The 14,664-nt window shown below is 56.1% G+C and overlaps 1 long non-coding RNA gene across 1 annotated transcript in view; it reads left to right on the top strand.

Moving 5' to 3' along the window:
- LOC114234105 (uncharacterized) overlaps positions 1 to 14,664 on the top strand; it is a 198,727-nt gene that overhangs the window by 45,270 nt on the left and 138,793 nt on the right. Inside the window, exon 2 of the long non-coding RNA XR_003620308.2 lies at positions 14,289 to 14,396. This is a non-coding gene — a long non-coding RNA (uncharacterized LOC114234105). The remainder of the gene's footprint in view (positions 1 to 14,288; positions 14,397 to 14,664) is intronic.

Genomic DNA, 14,664 nt, shown 5'->3' with positions numbered 1-14,664 from the left:
GAGGCCACAGGGGTGAAAGATCATGCCCGAAGCTATAGGGCTGGTAGAGTTAGAATTGGGACTGGACTCGGGTCACATGTGATTCCAAAGTGTTGACCCCCTGACTTGACTGCCCCTACCCCCTGCCCCCGGCTAGCTGTGTGTTGGGATTTCTGTCCACACTGGCAATCCCATCTGGTCCCGCCCCTATAGAAAATGAAAGTTCCATAGGACCCCCTAGCGCCACGTGTAGAAACCGACCAAGTTGCCTTTTTAAAAAGGAAATTCAGTATTTAAATTATTTCTAGGCCTCTCCGCAGAGTTTTGTGTTTTAGGAGGCTGGGCATTTAAATATACAGAGATCCGGGTTTTTCTGTTCCTGTTTGAGCACCGTGGGTGTGTCGGGGAGGAGGAAGGCTGAATCTCACGCAGCTCAGATGATCAGATACCGCCGGATGCGCCGTGGGGCCTGGAGGGCTGACGTCGCTAATACAGGAGCCCATGGGTGACTGCAGTTTCCATTCTCTGGTTAGAGATCCCGTTCCTCTGCCTTGATCTTCAAATGCCGCTGAAGTTTTTGATCATTTCTCACATTGAGTTCTGCTTCTGGTGCCCCAGAGTTCCGCCCATCGTTTTCCTTACACGCTAGTGAGGTTTTACCAATAAAAATCCGCCATCACCATCATCCTCCTCGTCGTCATTATCAACATCAAGAGAGTTGTCATTTATTGTACACGCAGAATGGAAATGGATGAGAAAATGAAATCAATCGTCTCCCCCAACCAATCAGATCGTTTTCTGATGGCATACCTGCCCCTCTGTTAACTTAACGATTATAGTTAGGCATAGGTGTAGGGGATATTTTGTAATCTTTCATCTGACATTATATCCTAGGCATTTCCCCCCATTTTGTTAAACACCTTATTAATGATCATTTTTAAAGAGCGGGTCATGGTTCATCAGATCAATAAATCCTAGTCTAAGCCAGTGCTCTGTCATTGCAAATGAAGTTTCCTAGTAATTTGCTGTAATACTGGCAGGTAGTAGGAACATCTTTGTGCATCGTATTCTTCTCTTCTTGGGAAATCCTTTGGACACGATCTCAGCAGATGGATTATTGAGCCAACAGGCGCAGATTTGTGGCTCCGTGACCCCAGATTGCCAAATCATGTTCAAATACGGTTGTTGATGCTGTCACCACCCACATGTGGATATGTCAGTTTCACCACAGCCTCATCCGCACCGTGGGTTATTACCTTCAAATATCATACACTGAATGGCCAGATTATTATGCGTTCAGAGATCATAATAATCTGGCCACTCAGCGTTTATTAGAGGCCCAATGCGTGAATTCGTGCATGGGTGGGGTCTGGCCAGCCTGGTCAGGGTGAAGGGACGTGGGTGGTTGGCCGGCCTGCCTGCTGGTCGAACTCCTGGTCGAGGGGACAATTTGCATATTAGTCTTTTATTATATAGGATATACACTGAGTGGCCAGATTATTATTTGTTCAGAGATCATTATAATCTGGCCACTCAGTGTACTTCAATAGATGCAATTGGTCTCTTGTTAAGTTTATATGTTTGATCCTTAGTGAGGACAGATTTTATTTTTCACCGGCTCGTTGACCCACTCTCTTTGGGAACGCTGGTTTTGGCCCCGGCCAGGTTCATGCTTCCAGGTTGAGCCAGCCTTTATTTAAAACGAGCGAGCTTCCAAACGGAGCCTTTGTGTGACATGCTCATGAGCACACTGGCTTCAGAGTCTGAAGGCTGGGATGAAGCAGCGGGCTCCTTGCTCACATCGTCACACTGTCACGTGGAGTCTGAACTATCTCTTTTTTTTTTTTAATGTATTTTTATTGATTTCAGAGAGGAAGGGAGAGGGAGAGAGAGAGAAACATCAAAGATGAGAGAGACTCATTGATGGGCTGCCTCCTGCACACCCCACACTGGGGATCAAGCCCTCAACCAGGGCCCTTGACCGGAATTGAACCCAGGACCCTTCAGTCCACAGACCAACACTCTATCCACTGAGCCAAACCAGCTAGGGCATCTGAGCTACCTCTTTGTAGTCTCATGACTTCAGACTCCACACTTGTCCTCGTAGACTTGTCTTCTGGACAAGGCAGGCTCTTTCTCCAGGGAGCTTTGGGACGTAACTCTTGCAGCTATTTTGGGGCCTCCTAGCTATCAAACAAAGAAGAAAAGACTCTGCAGGTTCCTGTTCCATCTCTCTGCTGGTGGTGCTGTTTCTAGATAGCTTTCTCCGATTTTCTCTTGCTGCTTCGACTCACCACATCCTGGGGGGTCGGAGGCCCCTCTCGCCCTGCTTGACGCGGCTGTCGGTTGCTGGTGCCTTGGAGCGAGTCCTCGCCCAGCTCTCCAGCTGGGACCTTCCTCCCCAGGAAGGCCGAGGCTCGCTGGGAGAAGCCAGGATGGACATACAGAGCCTGTCCCTGAGGAAGCCTGAGGTTGACAGCCCAGGATTTGTAGAAATGCCTTCAATCCAACACAGAGGGAATAATTGGAATTTCACTCTAGACTTACAGAATCTTACCTTCTTGTCTTGCTGAAGAAATCTTACTGGTCTTGTCTTCCCACCCTTGTCTGGAACAGGACTCCCCTGTATGGGTATTCTTCTTTTTTTTTTAATGTTTTTATTGATTTTTTTAGAAAGAGGTAAGGGAGAGATAGCAACATCGATGAGAGTTGCCTCCTGCATGCTCCTCCCCCCCAGTCCACCCTCCCCTTCCACACACACACACACACACACACACACACACTGGGGATTGAGCTGGCAACCCAGGCATGTGCCCTGACTGGGGATCAAACCAGCAACCTCTTGGTCCATGGGACAATGCTCAACCAACTGAGCCACACTGGCCGGGCTCTTTCTTTCTTTCTTTTTAAATATATATTTTAATTGATTTCAGAGAGAGAGAGAGAGAGAAAGAGCGAGAGAGAGAGAGAGAGAGAGAGAGAGAGAGAGATCACTGATGAAAGAGAATCATCAATTGGCTGCACACCCCCTACCTGGGATGGAGCCCAAAACCCCAGCATGTTCTCTGACCAGGAATCGAATCGTGACCTCCTGGTTCATGGGTCGACGCTCAACCACATACAACACTGGCCAGGCTGTATGGACTTTCTGATGGTGGCATTGATGTTGCTTGCACCCCTCCCACGCTGGACTATCTGTGTCTTCCTTGTTGAATAAAATCAACCTCAGTCACACCTAATGCCCTTAGAAATAGAAGAGGGTGTGTGGGGGGAAGCAGGAGGGACCTGGGCAAGGGCCTTCGCTCTGCAGGTCTTACTATTCACACAGGACTCTGCACACAGCACACCTTCAGATCTGGCTGTGTCTTGGGGACTCACTGAGCCTCATTTTACCCATCTGTCACCCGGGGACAGTACCGCTGCCTTTCAGGATTAGTGATCACACAGAAAGGCCGCCGGCGCCCGGCACTGGGGAGGCTGGGGAGGACCGACCGTTACGAGCGGTGTCTGTGGGATCGATCTGTGCTCCGTGCTGGGGTTTCCTTGCTTTGTGTGTGCCGGTTCTTGGGTTGACAGTTGACCCGTGGTCACTCGAGAGCATCTTCACTTGTGAGAAGTCTCATTCTTCTTTTGTCCTCCCTACCCGGGGAGAGAGAAATGACTGCTTGGGTGGGTGTACATTGTGGGCAGATGGAGACTCAGGCGTAACTTTGGATAAGACCCGTCAGAGTATCTGGGAGCTGTGATTTCACGATACGGAAGGGACTGGTTTCTCCTCCTTAGATCCTTGCCTCTCTCGGTCCTAATGTTTGTGGGCCGATTCCTTTTCATGCCTCGAGGGCCCCTCCTTCAGGCCCCGCCCAGCTCTGGGAGGTCATTCAGGGGAGACGGTCCCTCGTGAGGGAAGTGGAGGGGGTCACACTCCGTCTGCCTGGATTGCTTCTCCTCTTGACATCCCTGTTGGTCTTTAAACCCGGCTTTGAAGGCAAGGACTTATGGGCTTCCATTTGGGGTGTCAAGCACCTGGGGTCACCACGTGCCCACCCCCAGGGTGGGAGTCTCCTGCCCTCGAGTGTTAGACGTCAGAGGAGGTACCCAGCGCCTCCAGCCTTGGGACGGGTGGCCTGTGCGTGAGCCAGGATCCCTCGCTGCGTCTTTGTGCCGCGGCCCCGCTGTGTGAGTTCAGACGAGCCCCTTGGTTTCTGGAGGCCTCATTTTTTTCTTTATTAAAATGAGAGCACGGACGTTGGACGTTATCATACTTTCCTAAAGCCCTCAACCCCCTTGGGCATAACTGAAATCTGTGAGCAGGCCTTCTACAGATAATGGTTCTAGGAGAGCTGTTGGGTTTACAATGGAGCTATGGCCCTCTGCTGCCCCCCCCCCACTCCCACCCCGGCTCCCCCCAGGAGGGGCCTCACAGGAGATGCTTGAGCAGCTGGACACTAGGCCTGGGTGGTCTTAGACCTGGAGCCTATGGTTAAACAGCACCCGCAGCTGCTGTGAGCACCAGCTATGTGTCCGGTGCGTGGCCTGGCCGGTGCCCAGCGCCTCCAGGCACTCTGACAGGCCGAGGCTGGGGAGGTGGCTCTACCTAGGCCAGGTCACGCAGGAAGGAAGGGGCGGAGCCTTCGACCGAGCCCAGGGTGCGAGGCTGCAGAGTCTGTCTGCTCAGCTGTGAGCGTTACTGCCTCCCTGTGACTTGGGCCTCCAATCGGACACCGGGCATCCTGGCTGGCCCTGGAGGTCGGCTCTTTGGCTTGTCACCGCCGATGGCCCCAGCATTTAGCCTTTTAGATGCTCCCAGTTCAGGGATGGGTAGTCATCGGCCAAAGGCATCTGTGTTTTCTACTGCTTAACAAATCGTGTCTGTGACATCAGGTGTCATCCTTGTCCCAGGCACACTTTATCCCTTTCCCGCTGTCCTCACCGCTTCCTCTTGTTTGCACAAACACCACGCTCCTGTTGATTCCACTTGCCCTCAGCACTCCTGTGTCCTGGGCATCGCCCGCAGAAATGAGGGCACTGGGTGGGCGAGACGGGTGCCTGAATGAGGTGGCCCCCAGGGTACATACATTCCTTAGGGGGACTGAGGCCGGGGTCTGAGGGTTGCCCAGGGTTGATTCTGCTGTTGAATGGAAGCTCTGGGCATGTCCCCAAGTTCCCCGCCCCGCTGCAGGAGCACAGCAGATTAGGGGTTCGAAGCACCTGCCCCAAACCTAAGGGATGGATGATTTAAGGAGTCTTCCATCAGTTCTGAAGCTTAGCTTACTAGCTGTCACCTAGCCCCTCTGTTCCATGACCCCGATGACTTCCTATCACTGTAGGTTCAAGTCCCCAAATGGCAGTCCTACGTCCAGGACCTCCCATGGACTGCCGCCTCTGCTGGTACTGGGTATGTCATAGCCCACATTCACGGCGTCAGATGTGATGGTTATGGACGGCTCACCCCCCGCCCCCCGCCCCTTGCATGGCTGGGCTGTCTGTGATGGGGTGTTATTTATGCCCTGTCGGGTGAGCGCAGTCTGAATGCGGTGGCTAATGCTAGCATCTCGCTTCTCTTGTTTTACCAGCCTTCCTCCGTTCCCTCCCTTCTTTCCGGCTGCTCATCACAGGACACCTTCTCTAGCAAGTTCTTCACGAGCAGCTCAGCTGTCATCTTCATCGCCAGTGTTTCTTGAGAACTGTGATTAAACGCTTTATGCGATTGCAGGGTTTCACCTGTACCCAGTCATCCTTACCTTTCGCTTATTGCCTGGCCGCTTTAGACACGACTTCTTCATCTCTTTGTCCATTCACCCATTCATCAGCTGATCACTCAGCAGCCGTTCTCTTCAGCTCCTCTCCTGGAGTAGGTGCTGGGGGACAAAAATGAGGAACGTGAGCCTCTATCTTCGGGATCTTGGACTGATCCACACATAAAAATAATAATAAAATAATAATAATAATAATAATAAAAAAAAGGTATTTGTGGCTCCCCAGGTCTCATCCATTGATCATAGTGGCCTTGAACTCGGGCTTCAGCCCCATGGTCAGGAGGGCGCTCCCAGGAAGCAGTTCCCATCTAGAAACGGTCTGATTGCCACCCTGGTCCCAGGACTTCCACGGGGCCTGAGCATCACTCAGAAGCACCTTCTACCTGCTGGTTGGGGTCCCTGGGAAGCAGATGCTGAGATGCAGACGAGTAGGCCGGAGGTGTATGATGGGGTGCCTTTGGGATCCACGTCGTCGGTGAAACGGAGGGGAAAGAGATCAGGACTAGGCAGAAGGAGAAGTCTAGTTGTGACCATGTCCCCCATCAGAGGCCCCAGCCAACCTCATGGGAGCCCTGGGGCTCGAATGGCCCTTCAGAATTTTCCAGAACTGAGACGAGGTGTGGTCCATCTTTGTATGCGGGCTCCCCTGGAAGGATGCTGGATCTTGAGCAAGGTCATTGTCTTGGAGGTCATCCTCCGCCAGCACGGTCAGCCGCTGCTCTGGATGGTGGCTGGGTGGATATGCCTGCGTGATCACCATTTTATCCCTGGCACCCGGCACGCAATAGGCACCCTGGATTTTGGGGGGGGATGGGGTGCCTAAGCTTTCTGGAAGCAGCGTAGTTAATTCACCCAGCACATACTTCCTATTTTAGCGATGATTTTGTTTTTGAGCTTTGCTCGTCTAGGGGGTGTTCACCATTGGCTTCCTGGAAGAGGCGCCCTTCATTCTGGGGGCGTGACTTCCTGGTGGTTGACCCTGGGGCAGTGTTGGACGCAGTGTTTCCTTGGCTCCCGAGACGATGACTCACTGAGATGGAGAGTGAATGGGTAAGGGATGTTTTTCTCGGGGAGGGGACTCTCCCTCCAGCCACCTGTTGGTGCACCTGTCCGCGGCAGGAAATTCCCTGCTTAGCTTCTGCTCGCTGACGTTTCAACTCCCAGGAGCCTGGAACTTCCCCCGGGGTCCCAGGGCCCAGCCACCTTACATCAGCTAAGCGATTGGAAAATTGGAGACACCACTCAATTGAGCTGACTGAAAAATACACATTTTCTCCTCTCTGAGTCACCCCAAATCTACAGCCCGGGGTCTAAGCAACCGCATGGTCGCCCCCGCCCCCCTCCTGTATGTAAATGAGCTGTCATTGCAGTTCAGGAAGTAGAGACTGAGCAGAGAGGAGATAGAATCAGAGATTTCCAGATCTGAGAGACCCAGCCATTGCCGGTCCACCCCCCTCCCCCCCGCCTTCCTCTGCATGAGGCCTGCGTGGGGAAGGACTTGTATGTACGGTCACCCCTCGGCCTGGACGTGGACAGGAGGGCGGGCGCTGGACTCTCTGCAGAGCGTTTGCCACCACAGTTCACGGTTCCACCAGCCCCGCACCTCCGCACCGGGCCACCAGGACGTGCCTGTGAGCCTGGCGTGTGGCGAGTTGTTTACAGACCTGTGTGGGCAGGAAGGGAGGTTGTGGGGCTGCTTCGCGAATGTGACACCCCTGGGGCAGGAGGGGAGGTGGGAGGTGGCTTGCGAGGGAAAGTGGCTTGTGAGTGTAGGCACAAAAAGGAAAGTTTGAGGTGGAGGTGAAAGGCCTCCATGATTCTGGGAGAGCCGCCTTCCTCCCGCAGCGGCCACCACACCCTCTGTTTTGATGGGAGGCTTAGCCACGCACTTCACGGTTCACAAAGCATTTTCCTGCGTGTTCACGCCTTCAGTCCCCATGCAGCTGCTGGATGGATGCCGTCTCACCCACGCGTGCAGCTTCGAGGGGTGCCTGGCCAGGAGCCCAGGAGCCCAGGAGTCTCTGACTCCGAGTCTTTCTTCATGGGACAGTGGTGGGTCCTCACGCTGCCTCCTGGGGAAGTGTAGGGTGTCGGAGCCCCGTTTGTGTCCGGGGCTAGATGGCTGCCCTCCTCGGAGAGTGTGGGCACTTTCTAACCGTCCTCGGCCTTGGTTTCTTGAGCTGTGCCCGGGGGTGGTAAGAGTCCCCGCCTGCCTGCTGGGTTGAGGCAGGGATGAGAGCACACCCAGTTCCTGCACACACTGGCGTCAGAGAACCGTGCCAGGTAGGGTTCGGGGCACACTTGGGGACATCGCCCGTTCAGCTGCAGGCCACTGCCACAAAGCACGCGTCACCATAAAGCCGGTCACATGCATGTCTGGTCTTTCCCCTCCCTCCCCCCGCCCATGCATAGAAAAGTTATGTTAGCCCGGCCTGTACGGCTCAGTGGTTGAGCATTGACCTATGAATCGGGAGGTCATGGTTCGACGGTTCGATTCCCGGTCAGGGCATATGCCCCATTGCAGGCTCGATCCCCAGTGTGGGGTCGTACAGGAGGCAGCTGATCAATGATTCTCTCTCATCACTGGTGTTTCTCTCTCTCTCTACCTCTCCCTTCCTCTCTGAAATCAATAAAAATATATTAGGGGGAAAAAAGAGAAAAAAAGGTTATGTTTACACTCTACTAGTCTGGTAAGTGTGCAGTGGCATTATGCCTTAAAAAAACAAGGTGCATGCCTTCATTAAAAATGCTTTATTGCTAAAACACGTGAACTGTCTTCGGAGCCTTCAGGAAGACATTGTCTTGAGTTTGAAGACATGTAACACGTGTGAAGCACAGCAGGACAGGTCTGCCTGCACGTTGGGCGGCTTCCCCAAGTCCCTGTCACAGCCGCTCCGGCGTCTCGGGACCTGCGGCTGGTCTCGTGGTGATCACATCCAACGCCCTCCAGGGTGACGGGTCTCTCGTCATTCTCGTCCCCCCACCTTGGAGAGTGGGTGTCACGAAGGGACAGGGGGGCACCAGGCGCTCACCATGGCAAACGTGGAATGGCTCGCCGCCTCCCACTCAGAGCGGCTCCCACAGTGACAGCTCCATTTCTTTTTTCTCCTTTGTGTCACAAACAGCGACAGCTTTCTGAACAGGCCAGGCATTCGTAAGGCAAACCCAGGAGGGATGAGGTAGTTTTCAACGGAGAGTCCTACCCATCCCTGTCCCCAGACCCCCCTTTCTCTACCCCAAAGACACCCGCGTCCTCTGCTTGTTGGGTCTCCCAAGTGTCGTCCGTGTGTGGTTGAACTTCTTGGAAAAGAAGATGTAAGTCTGTGAGCGCATCTGTGAGCAAGTATTGAGCGCCTTCTGTGTACCGTGCTGGGGCAGTGCTGGTGGGGGAACACCAGACAGGAAGCTGGGGTCTCCACACCCCACAGCTTCCTGCTGCATTTGAGACATCGGTGTTCCTGGGCCTGCGGACTCAGCACCAGGCGACGGGCTGGTCTTCGTTCTGGCTGCTTCGTGGGCCCCAAGCGCCTGCCTCTCCTTTGTCCGTGGAAATCTCTGGGCCCAAATCCCAGCTCACCCCCCTTCCAGATAAAACCCCAGGCGAGAGCCTCCCTCGAGCCTCAGTTTCCTGCAACGCGAAATGGAAATAACGGTAGCATTTGCCGCAAGGGTTCTTGGGAGGATCACGCGACTGCAGATGCAGGCAGCGCTCCTGACACTGCCTGGCTCACGTGAAAGCCCCCCCTTGCCCTCTGCCCTCCTCCAGGTGGCTCCCTGGCGTGCTGCTGGATGGCTGGCCGGGGGGTGGGGGTGGGCCCTCCACGCCTGGCCTTGGGGTGCAGGGACACGGAGCCATCCATTGGTCTTTCTTCGTGGCGGGAGGGGTGGTGGTTCAAACTAGATTTCAGGGTTACCCTTTGTAGTTTTCCACCCAGGAAATCATCGCATCTCTGCAGAAGGTGACATGGCCTTTGTGAGAAAGGCTTGTGTTGGGGCTCGCATGGATAGTGGGTACTCAGGCCTTTAGGTCTGTCACTGCCACCCTGCTCCTCGGCTCCGGGCCATTCACACGGGCAGAAACAATGGCAGGGGTGGTTCAAAGAGCTGCTGTGCACCCAGACTCACCATTGTTAACCCGCTCTTCACCCAACCCCCTTCACACACACACACACACACACACACACACACACACACACACACGCACACACCATTTTTTTTCTGAACCATTTCAGAGTAAGTTGTGGACGTGCCCTTTTATCCCTAAATCTTCCCCAACTCAGGCAATTGAGTGTTGCTTCAACTGTGTTATCTAATCCCCAGGCCACACACCATTTCACCAGTTGTCCCAGTAATGGCCTCTTGGGTTTTCCTGATGCCAGATCCCTCTGTGCTCAGTGGCCACGGCTCCTTATCCCGGAGCGGTTCCTGGGCTGCTCCTGACCTTGACCTTTCTGAGGCGAGCAGGCCGGTTGCTCTGGGGAACGTCCCTCGGGTCGGGTTGGGTTCTCCATCTGGAAGGCGCAGGCCGCACCGCTTGTTTTACTACGCGTCCCGCCATCCCGGGTGGTCCAGTGTGGCTGCTGGTCACTCCCCCGGCTCGTACGCGAGCAAACTGGGGCGTAAGGAGGTCAAGCAATCAGTCTCTGGCCGCATTCCCAGGAAAGGGCCGCGCTGGGATTCAAATCCAGGATTATCTAGCCTGCCTGCCCCTCAGTGGGAGTAATGGCAGCCGTGAGACCCCAAGAATAACAGGTATTAACCAAGCACTTGCTGTGAGCCAGGCATTGGGCGAAGCATCCTGCGTGCACCACAGGGCGTCCTCTCCCCAATCCTGGGAGGTAACTGCTCTGACTGGCCCTGACTTACAGAGGAGGATCAGAGAGGTCAAGTGGCCTGCCCAGGGTGCACAGCTGCTGACGGGACGAGCTCTGTGTCCTGGGTCGGCACCTGTTTCCGGTGCACGTAGGCCTGTTGGATCTCAGAGTCGGGGCAAGCGCGTGAGGCAGGCTCTGCTGACCCTCCCGTGTTTGCCCTTTCCCAGGGCCTTCTCTGGGGGAGCGAGCACACCCCAAGGCTGGGGCTGCCCCCGGGGTCTTCCTTGGGCGAGGAGGGGGCCCAGCCTGCCCTCTGCTCCTCAGGTACCTTCCTCCATCCCCGCGGTCTGTTTGCAGCAAGCAGCTGATGTTTGAATGGTTTCCAGGTCAAGATTCCTGCGGACAGGACGGCACTTTCCTAACCGGAGTTAACACGTAGTCCTTCATCTGACGGCTGCCCCAGTCTGTGCTGCCGACAGCCAGGGCCCCTGCCTGTGGGGCGGGCGGCTGGTCTTGGCTGTTCACGTGTCCACTGGCCCCCCTGCCGAGGTGGCATGTGGGTGCCATTCAAGGCCACCGCCCCGAGGGTGAGGCAGCCTTGCTCACAGCCGTGGTGCTGGTGATTGACGGTTCAGTCCTGTATGCCACATTCGGCGCCTCACCTTCTCCTGGGAGAAAGCAGCTATTGCCACCCTGCCTTGCGGGGCGTGGGGAGGAATAGAACAAGGAAGACCCTGGCAGCGCGAGAAAGATCCCTGAACACAATGGCCAAGGGGCCTGTGTCTGGGCCCCCCTCCGCCTCTCTCCTCCTGGGATCTTGGGGGTCTAGCTAGGTCTACCTGTCAGCATCCGAGAAAGCCCGGGGTCCCCCGGTTCAGGTGCAAGGGCAGGGTTTGTCTGTCAGCCACAGAGCAGGGGCCTCCCTGTCCCGGGACAGTGTGGCAGGCCGGGGGGCCCGGGAGCAGCTCAGGGCTGGACAGGCTGCGTGTCGCCCCACTCTGCTCCCTCTTCCGCTGGGCTGGCTGGATCCCGAGGAAGAGGGGCCCAGTTCGTCCTGACCCTGCGCTGGGCCAGTCTCCTTCTTCCCTGGCTGGTCTCTCTGGGTGGGAAGCTACCAGACAGCCTGCCAGGCGCGGGGCACTGCCGTGGGGCGGTGACCTTCCCACTCTGCCCGCCCTGGCCGCTCAGGACCGCCTCCCCGGGCTCTGGCAGCGAGCCTCCGGCTGGGCCCGCTCCCGGGAGAAACTTAGAAATGTTAGTTCCCTAATTACCACGGAACATTGCTCCGTGGTTTAAAACGTTAATTAAAAACATTAATCGACTTGGCTGCCTTGGAAGGAGGTTTTTTTTTTCTCGGCAAGAGCTGACTTTCTGGGTTGTTGCTGCCCCCCGTACAAGGAGGTGGGGGTGAGCTTGCAAACCGCACATTGGTGGGTGTCAGGCGGCCTCCCCGGCCTCTCTGAGCTTTACGTTCCACGTCTGTGAAATGGGCATGACCTCCTGACCTCCTGGGGTCATCGTGGGTGCTCAGTGAGGTCCCGGAGGGTAGTCCTCAGCACAGTGTCCTGTCCGGGGCCGCTTTGTCAGTGGCACTGCCGTTAGGATTTGCTACGTGTCTCTCGCACCTTCCCGTTTCCGGCGCGTGTCCCGCCGGCACGGTCCCGTGCGGCTGGCCTGGGAGATGGCAAGGGGTGCCATCGGCTCCTTCTTGCAGATGAGTAAACGGAGAAGGAGGGTCCCTCAGGCCTGGAGCCGAGGCCGGCGGCCACAGACCCCAGACTTCAGCTCCGTTCTCATTGGCTTCTCCTGCTCCTGCGCCCCGTGTCCTGAGCCACGACGCTGACCCAGTCATCGCGGGGACACAGGGAGAGGGGAGACCTTCTCCCTCCTTACAGGGAAGAGACCAAGAGTTAGGGCCCCGGCACTTTGCCTCAGTGGTTTGCCGATCGCAGACCTTCCTAAGCGTTGGCCACGTGCCAGGCCCTGTGCTCAGCTGTGCAGAGGTTCTTGCTTTGGGAACAGACCTTGCAGATGAGGAACTGAGGCTCAGAGAGCCGCTTGCTCGGGCTCCTCCAAGGACGTTTGCAGTGGAACTGGGATGCCAACCTGGGCAGCCTGACCACGAGCCCACAGTCAGCGGGCTCCCCTTTGGGGTCACGAAGCCAGTGCATTGGACCATAAGGAAAACGCCTTTTCTTTCGGGGCATGAGGCCTGGGAGCGAGGGAGGCTGCCCACGTGGGAGCGTGGGTGTGCGAGGAGGGCATCTTTCTGAGCTCGATGTCAGCCAGGGGGCCTTCTCCGAGGGAGGGGGTCCCCCGTTTCTCGCTGGGAACCGGCACTCTGGGCAGCGATGGGTCCAACCAGCCCTTGACGGGAGGGGCTGCTGTAGGTCCCCATGACACCGACAACCCAAGGGAGAGACCTCACAGAAGCAAATGATGGCGCAGTTTTCCTGGCGGAGAGGGAGGTGATGGTGGGGAATTCGGGCCACCGGGCCTCTGCCCTTGGGGCCAGGGCATTTCTCTGGCTGTTTCCAGACTGGAGGGCAAATCCCCCTCCAGCACTTGTCAGTCTTCTTTATTCCGAGCCTGTGCTCACGGGAGTCCCATCTGCTCGGTGATTTGGCTTCCAAGATGCTGTGGAGTTGGGGATGGCGGGGGGGCGGGGGGTGGGGTGCAGGATGGAGGTCTGGAAGGATCCCTCCATGGTGATGTAACAGTGTGGTTTTCTGGGGGCGCCACACCGTCCCTTGAAGAAGAGAAGTCCGTGTCAGAGCTCACCCGCGGAGCACCTGGTCCTGCTCCGGGGTGTCTTAGGGGGTCCTCGCAGTGCTGATAAGATTAGGGGTGGCCGTCTGGCCCCTTTTGGCCGCCTCCTGCAGCTGCCTCGATGATCCCCTGGGGACGCTACGCAGTTGTTTGTTCCCTGAGCAGTTCACGATGTGCACGGATGGCGTGTTAGCAGATCACAGTGTGGGGCCCAGATAAAAGTTACAACCAAGCTAATCGGAGACAGCTTCCCCGGTTCCCATAAGCCCCGCCTCCTGTGGAATGCCTTGGGCATCTGGGACAGGCCGTCCTCAGAATGAAGGGATGCGATGTTTCTAATCCCCGACCCCCCCCCCCCCAGCCAGAATTCCTGGAATCGGATGAACTCAAGCTTTAGGGGGGAAGGGGCAGAGGATGGATGGGGGAGGCTAGGGAGGCGGGAGACCCGGCCATCAGTGCTGGCCTCGCCTCTCACGCGCTCTCTGACATACGGAGCCATCAAAACCCCGTCTCATGGGACTAAATGGCTTCGTGTATTTAACTGTACATCACGGTACTTGACACAGCACAGTTGCTCAGTAAATGTCAGCTCTCCCTCTGCTTCTCATTTAGCTCGTAGTAAACAGGCACTTCTTATTTTTTCTTATTTTTTTGGGGGGGGGGCGGGGAGAGGTTCATCCTCACCCAAGGGTATTTTACATTGATTTTTAGAGTAGAAGGGAAGGGGAGGGACAGAGAGATAGAGAAACATCGACGTGAGAGAGACACATTGATGGGTTGCCTCCTGAATGTGACCCAGGTTCATGCCCTTGACCGGAATCGAACCCGGGACCCTTCAGTCCACAGGCCAACACTCTATCCACTGAGCCGAACCGGCTAGGGCGGGTACTGCTGATTGTTTAAGGGAATGAGCTATCTCATGTGGACGTGGGTGCCAATCATTCTCTGTCCTTTCCGTATCTGTTTGCAGACTCCTGGGACTTAGGTGCCCTTCACCTGAACACACACGCGTCCATTCAGCACTCCGGAGGGACCCGAGCACCGGCCTTCCCTGCCGCCTCGAGCTTGGAGGAGGGAGGTAAGGGACAGTCCCCTCTTGACCCTTATGGGACGGACCGAGAATGGCTTTCGGAATTGGTGATGTCTCGCAACTCAGCTTGGGTTGTGGCTCTTCACTTCTCGGCCTGGCTGCCTGGGCCGCTCTGCAGGGCTCGGGCCGTCGGCTTCGGTCACCTCACCCTGACACACGGGCCTGGCTCTGTGATCGCCGGTACCGCGTGCCTCGGGAGCTCTCTCTCCTTCGGCCCCTCGTCGCGGAAGGAGCCCCCATTTCCGAAGTGGCGCCC

This window comes from Eptesicus fuscus, chromosome 19 (assembly GCF_027574615.1).
Source record: "Eptesicus fuscus isolate TK198812 chromosome 19, DD_ASM_mEF_20220401, whole genome shotgun sequence".
Taxonomy (NCBI): domain Eukaryota; kingdom Metazoa; phylum Chordata; class Mammalia; order Chiroptera; family Vespertilionidae; genus Eptesicus; species Eptesicus fuscus.
The sequence above is the reverse complement of the archived record's forward strand: the minus strand, read 5'-3'. Positions and strand labels throughout refer to the sequence as shown.